At 35.1% G+C, this 12,963-nt stretch overlaps 1 protein-coding gene across 18 annotated transcripts in view; it reads right to left on the bottom strand.

Annotated features, from left to right (window-relative positions):
- PLEKHA5 (pleckstrin homology domain containing A5) overlaps positions 1–12,963 on the bottom strand; it is a 173,144-nt gene that overhangs the window by 104,641 nt on the left and 55,540 nt on the right. The window contains exon 1 of one of the 18 annotated variants that reach the window (XM_068948501.1): positions 5,955–6,093. The exons of 16 other annotated variants lie outside the window; for them this stretch is intronic. The gene's annotated coding sequence lies outside the window, so the exon portion shown is untranslated. Of the gene's footprint in view, positions 1–1,545; positions 1,565–5,954; positions 6,094–12,963 lie in introns of those variants that run through there. One more of the 18 variants, XM_068948512.1, reaches the window with a different exon arrangement.

Here is a 12,963-nt window from a genome sequence, read left to right as displayed (position 1 = left end):
CACGTAAATCCTGCCTTACACGCTAGCAGTGCTGTGATCTACTGAACAACAGACAGATTTTACCAGAAAGATAACTGAAGTTGTCTCCACAGGAAATATATTACAGATATAACCATACTGCACTTTGAGATACTTTCACAGAAGGCACTAAAGCACTTAACTTTGACAGCCTCAAAATGATAAGATACTAAAGAAATCTGTCTTTTCTTTGCTCATACAGAAAACAGAAGTGTTGGCGGCTTGGGAGGAAGAGATGGCTTACCATTACAGAACATGCCATTGTTTAAACCGGGCTGTTTCTTTCTCACCTAGGATATGACAGCCTTGATGTCTCAGGCTCATTTCTCTAAGAAACAAAAAATGGTTTATACCATTTATCAGTAAAATGTAAAATAAATGCAAAATTCTCTTAGATTTCCCAGTGAAGATAACAATTTCTCATATCAAGCAAATTTCTGCTTAGCAAAACTGTTGAAAACTAGATCTTTCGATTTTTTGATAACAATTCTGAAAATAACCTTTGCACCTTTCTTGATCCTCGGCAGAACATTTTTGCCTCAAAAGCTTTCATCATATGCTGAATATCACCTTCACATATCTCAGCTTGTGAGAAAGAACCAGCACAATTTAAAATAAAGTGCAGTACAGCAGGCTTGCTTTTAAATATAATCATGAGTTGCACTTAATTTGCCCTTGAAAACAGACATTTGTAAAAATATGCCATAGTGAATATTGCACTATGAAAAGTTAAGCTTGAGGGTCATTCCACTAAGGGTGTTACTTCATCAAACGTCATGTTTTCACTGATTCACTAGACTTTATTTAATTGCCCATATGTTAATTTTCATGCAAATGAGGGATTCTCTACTGCTTATGCAGTTCCCTGGAAAAAACGTTCACACATTAGTGTTTGTATAAAGGCAAAAGATACAAAGGCAGCATTTGCAATATAACTATAGCTACACAGATGTGTGGAACAACTTTAAATACTAAAGTTGAATTAATCACTTCCCTATAACTAGGAAGCTCTCTTTGGTTTAAGATTTTTAGATTTAAAAAAAAAAAAAAGAAAAAAAGAAACAACATGAATTACATTCAAGCCCTGTGATAGTAGATAGCTTTGGGAGACCACCAGTTTGCCATCAGCTTAAAAACAAATACGTTGCTGTATGATACATGACTCCATTAAATTCCAATTAGTTTCAAGATCCCACAACACTATTCTAGTTTTCTCAAAGCCACTGAAATGTTTATATATTAAGCCATTGCCTCCCTATCACAGAACTGAAAAGTACATTAGACTGAATTGCCTAATGATATTTCAAATGTTGATGTTCTTTGGAGCAGAAGATGATATTCCAGATTCTCTAATAAAAAAAATACATAGGGCAGTGTGTGGGGGGAAGGGGGGAAGTCCTATATATATTTAGCTGAAGACATTATATAAGGTGACAGATGTTTGGATTACCTGTGCTGCATCATGCACAAAACACATGGGGAAAAACCCTAAAAATTTACATACAGTTTTGAGAAACATTCCCATACCTTCCCCCTTGCTCTTTTCTCTTCTCTGTCCCCTTCTTTGGCTGCTAGATGATGAGCTTCCGACCTACAAAGGGGAATGGTTTACTCTTGGTCTTCTTTTGGGAAGCATAAAATTCCCAATGCTCATTTTATACAAAAATAATTTTCAACAGGTTTATTGTTACATATTCCCAAATAAATATTCATTATTGAATTGCACTGATCTAATAAACTCACAGCTAAAGTCTGCCAGAATTTACAGAACTATCTAATATCCGTTTTAAACCTTAATGTACTGAAAAAGTAGAGATGATTTTCAGCTTTTTCAGCTGGCATTTAGTCCACCACTTACTGGTTCCGCTCTCTTAGCATAAACTAAGAGCTGAGAAGATTAAAAATAAATAAATAAATAAAATAAGGCAATTCATTATAAAATGAAAACAAGTAACTTGTGGGGAACCTGTAACGTTATGTTTTCATTTTAATAAAACTTATTTCACAACTTATATTATGCACATACAGAAAGAATTTATACTGTCTTCTTTATTTTACCATAAATACTTACACAAAATCTCAAGCCAATCCTGTCTTTAGAGCTAATTAATTTAAATGAGTACTGTTGTGCAGTTCCTTTTCCATTTGGAAAAGGAAATTTAGCTCATACTTGTGAAACATAGCTCTTACTCCTTTCTCCACTCCATAAAGAGAGTTACTGGAAAACAGCATTCCTCATTTGTAAGTATCAGATTGTAGCACGCTATCTGAAATGGGTCAAGAAAACTGGATGCAGAATGCCAACCAGGTTTTTAGACAAAACCTCCAGTTTTAAAATTGTCACAGCTCTCCATCTGTCCCATGAATTGAGAGTGTCAGTAATAGTAAAATCTTTCCATTAAACCTGAATGGAAGAAGATTGAGCCTTCACTGCCCAAAATATTTTAATCATTCAAAAAATAGCTGGCAGGGAATTTAAGTGATGTCCATACAAGAAGTTCCTCTTCACTTCTCCAGCCTCCACATCTCTTCCCTATTTTTTTTTCTAACTTTGTAGAAATATCTTTATTAAAAAAGATTAAAGTAGCACAAAGTGTATTTAAACATTATTTCCGCAGTGGCGTATACTCTAGATGTTCTTGTAAATGAAATGCTTTCCACAAATTTGGTGGCTGTGCAACTAAAAAACACCCAAAATGACTAAAACCACTGCAATAGTACAGCATTCTTACAAGTATACTATTCTCCTAATGAAAAAGCACCAAACAAGTCAGACACCTTTTATTCACTTGGAAAAGTGAATCAATTTTTTCATCCTCTTCAACAAATCCTAAACAAGGCGAATTACATACTTTAAATTGCTAGTCACATGACTGAGCACAGTGCAGATGCTTCCAAAAAACTACAGTTTCTGAAAATCTTAAAGGTAGGTCTACCTAGCAGAGTCATAAGAACTTAAAAGTTTATACTCCGGTATTTCATTGCAAATTACAATACAATGATCTATAAAAGTAATCCTGTTAATGACTGTCACGTAAAATGACTGAATAACGTTCTTTGAAACCGAACAAAACTGACTACCGTGTGTCATTTTACTTTCCAATTCAGAGCAATTAAAGTGCTTTCCAAGTAAACGTTTATGACCAGCAGCCGTTTCTCTCACATTTTTTATATAATCACATACACCTAATATACTACTGTAATAATAGATGTGTATATTTGTGTATATATATGCACACAAGTATACACATAAGAAACTTAACAAAACACTCAAAGTTATAGTAAAGTAAAAGGTGAAATATGGGTGTCAGGCTTTCTGTGGCCTCAGGTTCACCTATTAACGCACAATGGCCGTTAGCTAAGATCACAAACAGAAGGCTTTTTTTTCTTTGAATGCTACACATACAACCAAAAGTAGACTTATGAGCTAAGAAAAACGCGTATAGATGAGAGCAGGTCTGCCGGTAAAACTTCAGTTAACCTTTATAACTAGGATTTAAGAATTCCTCTTTTTGGAAAGCTTACCAAAATCAGCACTTATTTCAAGGAAAGGACAGATATCATTCTGAAGAGTAAAACAGGATTAAGGTAATAAAAAGAAGTAACTTGAAATGTTTAACACTTACAAATTTCTGTCTACTCTGTGAGACTAATGCTGTTCCCTTCCTATCTATGAAACAGGATGTTTTATACGTGCTATTTCAAAGTGATGGAATCTCAGCAGAATCACACGAGAGTTCCAACATCTTCAGTGACTCACACCAGAAATCCCACACTGATGTGCTTGCAGTGGTGACCGAACACTGCCAAAACAGCCGAGTGCTCCTTTCATTGCGTGTGCTTACCTTTTATAACTCCGTTTCTCTCACATTGCCATTCCCCCTGCTTGCTCCTCAGCCACGGATCCGCATCTCTGACTTTCTCATCTGATTGGTCCCTTCCTACAAGATGTCTTAACAGGTTTTCCAAGCTTGCTATTCAGCTGGAAACTCTCCTATAACAAATCCGTTGGGCTTCTTCATGTTTTCCAAAATTGCAAGCTCACAGCTAATGGCACCTGAAGGTGTCACCATTACGAAACAGCACATTTAAAAGAGCAAAAACCTATTACAAACATATTAAATGCTTTGGAGTAAAAAAGTCAGCATAGCAATACCCGTTGCACAACACAGGTTACCCTTGTTGTCTTTCTCTCTTATCATCTGCCGGATAACTGCATTCTACAGTCTTGCTTTCGCAGTTAAAGTGCAGGTTTCCTGATGTGTTCTGAGAACCCTTTGCACAGCAAAACTTCAAATAAGTTTATTATTCTCACGCTTTACTTCAAAAATCTTTACTGTTATATCAGTTTAGATGATTTCGTTGAGAGGTCTATCAGAAGGCCAAGCAAGCTGTTCTTCACCAGCTCAAGAATGACACACGCTAATCGCAGTCCTGTCTCCCTTCCAGCAGGGAGGGTCAGGAAGGCTGCAAAGCTAATAAAACTCGGAAGTTTACTGCTTTTTCCCCTATGAATCAAGTCAGTCAGAATCATAACAGGGGTTATGCTTAGCAAGAATCTTTGTTAGGCTCAAGGAGTTTACTGACATTGTTTTTTTCCCATTGCATTTCTACTCTGATCTAGAACACTATATATATATATATGTATGTATGTGTGTGTGTCTGTATGTGTGTGTATACATATATGTGTGTGTGTATGTATATGCATATGTATATTTGTGTGTGTGTGTATGTGTGTGTGTGTGTGTGTCTATGTATAATATATATATATATAAAACCACTGCAGAATAAAGCGTATTTACCTGGAAAAAAGAGATTTATATTATCTATCTAGATATAAATAGGTGAAATTTTAAAATTAACATCTCCAATCTCAATCCAGTGATGACTAGTATTTTAGGAAGTAGTTCTACTATGTCACAATTGAATCCTCAAAACACATAAAAGTCCAGTTAAACATTTGATCTTACATCATCTTTATTCACTGAGGGGAAAGTATGATTAGGAACCAACATTTTGGGGAGGACAGGAGGGAGGAGGAGTTTACCACATATTTTAAAATTATGTTACTGATAGACTTTTTTCTACAGGTTAAATGCATATACTTTAGAGAATTTAAAAGTATTCTTTTGCAGATGCTCTTAGAGGAAAGAAAGCTTTTTTAAAAAAATGCAAGAAATTAAACTTTGATAATACTTTTAATTATAAATATAGCCATCATATAGTCACTTAAAACTTAATTGAATGTTGAGCTATACCAGCTATACATATCAGCTAGTATCAATGCTATAAAATTGTTCAGAAATTCCTATTATATGCTACCAAAGATTCTGTGAAAATTATGTCATAACAACCCTAAGGTGTCATTTTCTATTTCTTAGCTGGTTAAAAAAAGAAAAGAAATACATGCACCTCCATCGAGACTGAACAGATGACAGCAATTAACTTTTTTTTCATTAGAAATTTGCATTGAAACCAAGTACAGTAAACATTTTTCTGCATTGTCTTATGTAAATAAAAATCTCTTCTGCAACACTACTCTAACTCCCTCTAAAATGCTAGATACACAAAACAGATAATCTAGATTTAAACTAACTTAGAATATAAAGAGACAAAAATCACTGCTCTTTAACATGATCAGTTGTTGTAGTCAGAACAGTCAGTTAATTTCTGATTAGAATATATATATGCCCATTTTTATATGGGCTTTTTGAGCTAAATAACAGCCTAGCACTCTTGTTAAAAAAGCAATTCCCTTTCAGGAAAGAAATGATCTAATACATACACACCAGAATTTTTTTCCTGAAGCAAGGCTTTAAGAGAACAACAGCAGAGACATTTCAAATAGACACCATTATTTGGAGAAAAGTATGAAGCCGAGTTTTATCTGAGACATCTAAAGGCATTAAAAAGGGAAGAGATGAACGTTAACTCACCAAAACCACTGGCGTTCTAACAGCAAGGCTTATATCTCACATCTCAGGTCCCCCGTTCCAGGATAAATCGTACGCTCACGGATCGAATGACGACAAAAGGGCATGCTGTGCTCTCCTCTACTTCAGTGACAGCTCTGCTAACCGAGAGCTGAGACACACACAGCAATATCTAAGAGTGGGTACTCGATATGAGCATGCTCGGTCTTTAATTTAAAATGGCCTGACGCTTCATATCGGCATGAGATGGCCTACTTCCCAACAATTTTAGAACTTTAAGGCAAATCTAAAATCATTAATTGGAATATGGAAAACTCAGCCACTGAGCGGCATCGATTTTGCTCTTTTTCTTTTTTTTTTTTTTTTTTTTTTTTCAAATCTGAATTGATGCACAGATAATTATTTGCACTAGTTTACTGCAAGGCATCCTAAGGCTTAAATGCTATCATCATGTGCTTCACTGTAATTACATGATGCCACTGTAATAGCCTGAAAATCTTTTCAGGATAACATATGATTTGAACACTAAGCAGCACAATTCATAAACTGGATAAAGACAACAAATCTGTTTAAAAGCTCTCCAAACCACTCTAAGAATTATCCTATTCTGGTGATTTCAGGACAGCTTTTGGGGGTGGGGGGAGGAGCAGGGGACTGGGGCAAATGAAGGGAGACTAGGGCTTGTTCAACAAGCAGTTCACGTTATGCTCAGAAAAACTTTACCACCACTTTAAATCTCTTTATACATAAAGAAACCATTTACTTTCTGAATGAAACTCCTTACTTTGATATCAAAAGCAAGTTTTTATTCATATGCACAAATTGCATGTCAAGCAAAACAGATATTTATGCCTTTCCATAGAGAGATTAACATTTTTAATTTCTCCAAAGGCAGATACACGCATTAGAGAGGTCTTCAATGTTTTGTTTTTTTCTGCCTCACAGGCTTCTTTCCATATTTATTGTATATGCATTTTTTAAAACCAAAACAAAGCATCATAAAGCAAAAGACAGTTTAACACTCATTGCATTTATTTCTTACACTATACAACATCTTTCCCCTCCTGTGGGAAGACAAAAGCTATGCCCGAGGCAGTAAGCACTTTTTTTTTTTTCTTTAAAAGTGCTTTTCTGCTTATCATTCAAGCTTGAAACAAAGCCAGGCAGGCTGCTGAGGCTTTACAAAGGCAACCCAGCCCAGTTCCTGGGCTCTGCTACAGCTGAGCATAGGAGTATTTAAATGATTTTGGAAGCAACACTGGCACTTGGGAGGCATGCACCAAATCCTCCGCCTATAAAGATTGGTGCAATGGTAAACAGATAAGCAAGATATTATGCTTAAGTTTCACTGACATCCACAACTAACTTTAAAAATGAGGTTTTGATATCTATATAGAAAAGTGATAGTATTCAGTATGAGACTCTGCACCTTTTGTCACAGCTATCTGAAGTTTATGGCACGCTACAGTGCTACGCTTTGAAAATCCTTCTGGCATGAAAACATAACATATTTACTAAGGTAATTAGTTTAACATTTATCCTTGCCCTTTGCCTATAAACACGCACAAAATGATAGATAGTACTTTTACTTCATAAATTCCTTCCAGGCACAAACCCAGGAATCAGGATGTACAATGGAGCGATGCCAGAGCTGAACTTGATCTTCATGAACAAACTGAGGCACCCCATTTCATATGCCACAGAGATAATGCCACATCACTACAAAAAAGATTAATTATAACCACGTAACACTAACTGCATTCATCTGATTTGTAATGCATACTACCTTGGTATTTAGCTTACAAGACAACTTGCTATAAGGTCTTACCAAAAATTCTAGTGAATTTTACAGTCTACCTTTAGGTTAAGAAAAGTCTGCTCCCTGGTCTGAATTTCAGTATTTCCTTACCAGCTACTGAGACCAGAGATCATTGACCTCTTTGAAGAAGAAAGAAATGAGTATTACATTACATTTCATATATTTATCTAGACTTATCTTACTCTCATCACTTCACCTTTCATCATTTACCCTGTTGGTGCTCTCTGAACTCAGTCATTCAAACTGGTAAAATGCAACATGTTTTCTCAAAGAAAGATGTCATCATAGTAAACATTGTCTCCTGAGTGAGAAAAGTTTTCATCCACACAGGACCCATAATAAACTCTGCTCTTTACTCTTTTTATTTTTTCTCTTTTTTAAAATAATTGCTATTGAAGAAATATTAATTCTACAAATCTAAGTCCAGCTGATCTGTAGTTGGTAATTGCCAGATACAGGAGATGGATGGAAAAAAGAAAAAAGAAGCCAAAGGAAGAAGGAAAATCCATTAAAACTGAAATGAACACAATTCTCTTATTTCAGGTATATTCTCCTTTGTTCCCCAAAACAAATTATGAATACAAATTATGAAAATTTCCTTTCAACTATAGAACAGTTTCCTATTTTAAAAGGTCTGCTTTGAAGTTTAATTTTTGTGGATATTATCTCCCATAACAGATAATTTCTCAAGGAAAAAAAAAAACAGCTCTCTGCAGTTTTTCAAACCTTGACATCTGCACAGCTTCTTGGAGGAGCTTAAGGAAGTTTCAGGGTAGGAGTGTTTTTGGGAGGGGAAAACCCTTCCTTTTAAGTGCATCTGTATTTTATTCTCTTAATGACTTTCACAATGTAACTGCCTAAGACGACTGATGAAATTCAAAATACTATGGAAAGCACGTAAAATACTATTTTAGTCTACTAATGCAAAATGTCATTTGCAAAAGAAAAGCCTCTCACTGAATTTGGAAGTGTTCCTTTAAAATGGCATACTTTTGAGTTTCAAAATCCACAAACCTCATTAAAATGTTTTATAGTAAGTGAGTAGAAATTCTCCAACTTGCAAATTATTGAACATCTCTTCAAAGAAAAATGATAAATACATAATTAGGAAAATAAATTCCGTATATAGAATTTTCAGAAAATAATTATTCTTCTGAATTGTGTGTTAGCCTTCACCCGATAAAGCTGGCATAAGATGAAAATAAAAAAACTCAGAACTGGGAGCTGAAACATTCATTAATCAGAAGTTTTTATATTGATATCCAAAACAAAATCTTGTTATCACACAGCACACCAGTACTATGCCAGACTTCCATATGCTGAGATCAAGATTCTGATTTCAATGAGCTCTAGAAAGATATTATAGGAATAAGTTTCATTTTGCTAAACTCAGTACAGAATTAGAAAGTATGGTGGAAAACACTAAAGCCCAAGATGGGATTTTTTTTATTTATCAAGAAATGAGATGGTGAATACTTAAAACATCTTTGCTTCTTCCTAAAAGCTTCTTAGCAACAGTTCACATTCAAACACTTTTGATCGTATCTGTTCTTATTAAAATGAGCTGCTCTATAAGATCGGTGCTCTATATCATGTTTAGCTGCATATTAAGTCTCAGTACCAAACTCCTCACTATTACAGAATGAAATACGATTCAGTGTTAAGCTTATAACTAGGCTTAATATGGTTTTATTAAAGCTCTGACTTATGCAACTCATGTTTTCGCTAAACTTGGTAAATTCTTCAGGAAGTTATATACAGCTGAGTTCCACAACAGAGTTTAAACATGCTTCTGTCATCCTAAAAAGGATTCCACAATCATATTTTATATCTGCCTCTTTTAGCTCTCTTTTCTCAATTTTGGCATGATCACACAAGCAGCTTCGTTGAATTTGCTCTACCTCAAAATGCCTCTCTCAAAACACTGCATCACAGAAATGTAAAATTTCTTCCTTCTCCACATACATTTTAAAGTATGTTCTCTGGAAATGAGCACCAATTTCAAATCCTTTTTCCCCATTATGTTCTCACATCTTCATTTAACTCTCAGCTGCCTGCTTTGTGATGGATGGCCTACTCAAGTGGAAAGAACATTTTTCAAATAAAGCCAAGAAATAGTGCATACCTGGGTCTAGAGAACCACAGGAAAAGAAAACCAAACATTTGTCATGTGCAGAATACTACATACGCAGAGTTCAAAGATCAGTCATTTCCTCTTATTTACATAATATCATTTACATCCTTGTTTCTATTCATAGTTTTGCCTGTGCTACATATTTCTAGTGTGCCAATCACATAATATTTAAGCCTTGCTCCACTAAGGAGTATATGTCCCCTTCTACACTGAAAGCATATTAAATAGCTGTTGAACATTACTCAAGAGAAATAACTTCAAACAACCAGGAACAAAAATAGTTGAGAAAAAGTGAGCATTCAAACATTCCACACTTTTATTTATATTAATTTCATTTGGCTAAAGATATCAGGAAACAATAGCAAAATCAGGACTAGGACGTACAAATATTATAAAAAGATAATGTTTATTCTCTGTGTTGTTCTTCTTTCAGCTAGCTAAATTTTTGAAGTTTATCAGAACAGTTAACTCCAGACATTCAGAGATGCAACAAGTCTCTTACTCCACCACAGGTTTAGCATTCTCAACACACTACAGCAAACCTAAAAAAGAAAAAAAAAAAACACACATAGGGGCCTTGAACGATCTTATGGAGCTTGTACAACCTGCCAAGAGGACAGTAAAATACCTGAGCCAAAGAACCTTCTCCAAATCCTCCTTAGCTCGTTTCTTCATTTGAAGACTTCACATTGGAGAGCTTTTGGCCATGACATGACATGACGGGGAAATGAGCAAAAAGTATCCACAAAATGTATTTGCTAAATCAGAAGAGATGAGATTTGTATTTTTTCCCTTATTAAGCTATTCCACGCCTCTGGGTAAGTCTGACTCTTTATAGTCCCTCACTCTTTATGTGGCCACAACTGGATTGAGCAGTCAATTGGGTATGGGATAAAATGGGGTGTGCTATGAGTTCATATATTACCATTTACATTTATATAGTTATTTCCTTTCTAAACATGGGTATACTAAGTGTTACAGATACAATAGCTTGTGCGCTCATGCTCTTGAATAAGTGTAAAGGAAAACATAGGTTTATATTTTCTGTCCAAAGCTTATAAAAGCAGTCTGGGTGATGGTCTTTAATATATGACTGTAGATTATTCATTTGGAAAATTATACCAGACAATGTGCCAGAACACATAAAAATGCCAGTGCTGCCCAAATTGTTAGTGCTGTTTTCCAGGTTAATATCCATTTATATTAGTGGGTCTTTGAAATTAAGATCAGGCCGGAACCACCTTTCCCAAAGCTACATATTTACCTATACTGACAAAAGCTCTAGCTACACTGTGACAGAAAGCCTACAGCTTATCCTCAAAACAGAAGGAATTTCCCCTTCCGTTATTCTGTTAAGAAATTTGCTTTTCTTTTGAAAACAGACGTTAGTTTTAGAAGCACACTCAAGATGGGCAAGAGGACAATTGCCTCACAGAGGAACTCTGCTTTGTAAGACAAATCCTTGACAGTGTCTAAAAATTTAGCTTATTAGTGCCATTCCCTTTACTTTACACTTACTTTTCAAACTGCCGTTAAAAATCTAGTAAGAGTTTCCACACACAAATACAAGTTTACCTCTATTCAGAGCAACTTCAGGAATCTAACCTGAACGCTCTTCTTGCTGCCCATAGCAATTACATTTTCTGCACATTTTCTATACTACAAAAATGGTATAATGCCAAGAGAGGTGGGGGTTTTTTCAGTCAACATCACTAAAGATCTGATTGGCTGGTTATGCATCCTTCGTTGTATTTAGTATCAACAAAAGCCAGATAAAATACTTTTTATTTTTAGATACGATAAAGAACACAACTGAATTAAGCCGTGAATTCTTGCATACAAATTTCTATGCAAGAAACATTAAAGCTTAGCAGCACCTTTGTGCTCAAAGTCCACTGGTATTTTTCAGATCCTTATTTAATAAACGTAATACAGCTTGAGTCCTTTTTATTAACTAATAAAACTCATGTTAAAATTACTGAGATCCCTTTTGGAAAATATCTGATTTTTCCATTCAAACTTACTTATTAGCTAGCTGAAACTGTTTGTAAGGCTCTCAAACTTATTTGGAATAATGATTATATATGTATCCATTAAGCTTATTCCTTATTTTAATAGAAATAATTCTAAAGTATAAATGTCCTTTTGCAGAGTTATAACTTCATATGTATAAAAAAATATGAATGTTTACTGAATTTATAATTATTTAGAAAAAGATGGTTCCTGGACAACTAGTTGACTAGGATTAATACTTATGTATGTGATACAGAGTTACTAACATGAGCATAGGCTGAACCAAAGGGAATGAGTGCCAAGAGCTCTGCCTCATCTCCAAAGTCCTTCTCATTATGCAAAACTTAAGTTGACCAAATACCCACAGTGAAAAACAGGAAGGCACTCTTCTGCGTTACAGAAAACGTAACATATCGCAAATAAAATGCATATCATTTATGTCAAGACATTTACGACCAAAAAGATCAGCATCACTAAATAGCAGGATAAGAGAGGCTTTGGGGGAGGAAAGAAAAAAATTCAAGTGTCCAAATGCAAAAAAAAAAAAAAAAAACCAAAAAACAAAACCCACTACAACAACCACCACCACTACTAGTAGGTTCAGTGAAAACTCACAAATAAACAAGCCAAAAGTAAATACACTGCCGACTCTGAGGAACTACTTGTGGCTAGAGGATTACAGACCAGGTAAGCCCAATGTTTGTGCTAGGCAAATCAGTAAGAACTATTCTAAAGAACTAAATTGACAGGTATAAAACCTGTTATAGTGGGGAAGTGCCACTAAAGCTTTTGTGAAGGAAAGCCGTTCCTCAGAAATCTGTCAGACTTATCTAAGTCAATAAAAACATATACAGGTGCTCCAGCTCACAAGACTACCTGGATTTCCTAAGGGCACTCAGCAAGGCTATCAAGGGTAAGAAGGAAGGTTGTCACATAGATGGTAACTGGTTAAAAAAACAAAAAGAGTATGAATTAATCAGACCTGCTGGGATTTGAGCTCAAGCGTGTACTATTCATCATGATTTTGAGAAGGGGGTGAACACAAA

This window comes from Struthio camelus, chromosome 1 (genome assembly GCF_040807025.1).
Source record: "Struthio camelus isolate bStrCam1 chromosome 1, bStrCam1.hap1, whole genome shotgun sequence".
Classification (NCBI taxonomy): domain Eukaryota; kingdom Metazoa; phylum Chordata; class Aves; order Struthioniformes; family Struthionidae; genus Struthio; species Struthio camelus.
This window is presented reverse-complemented; position numbering and strand designations above follow the sequence as displayed.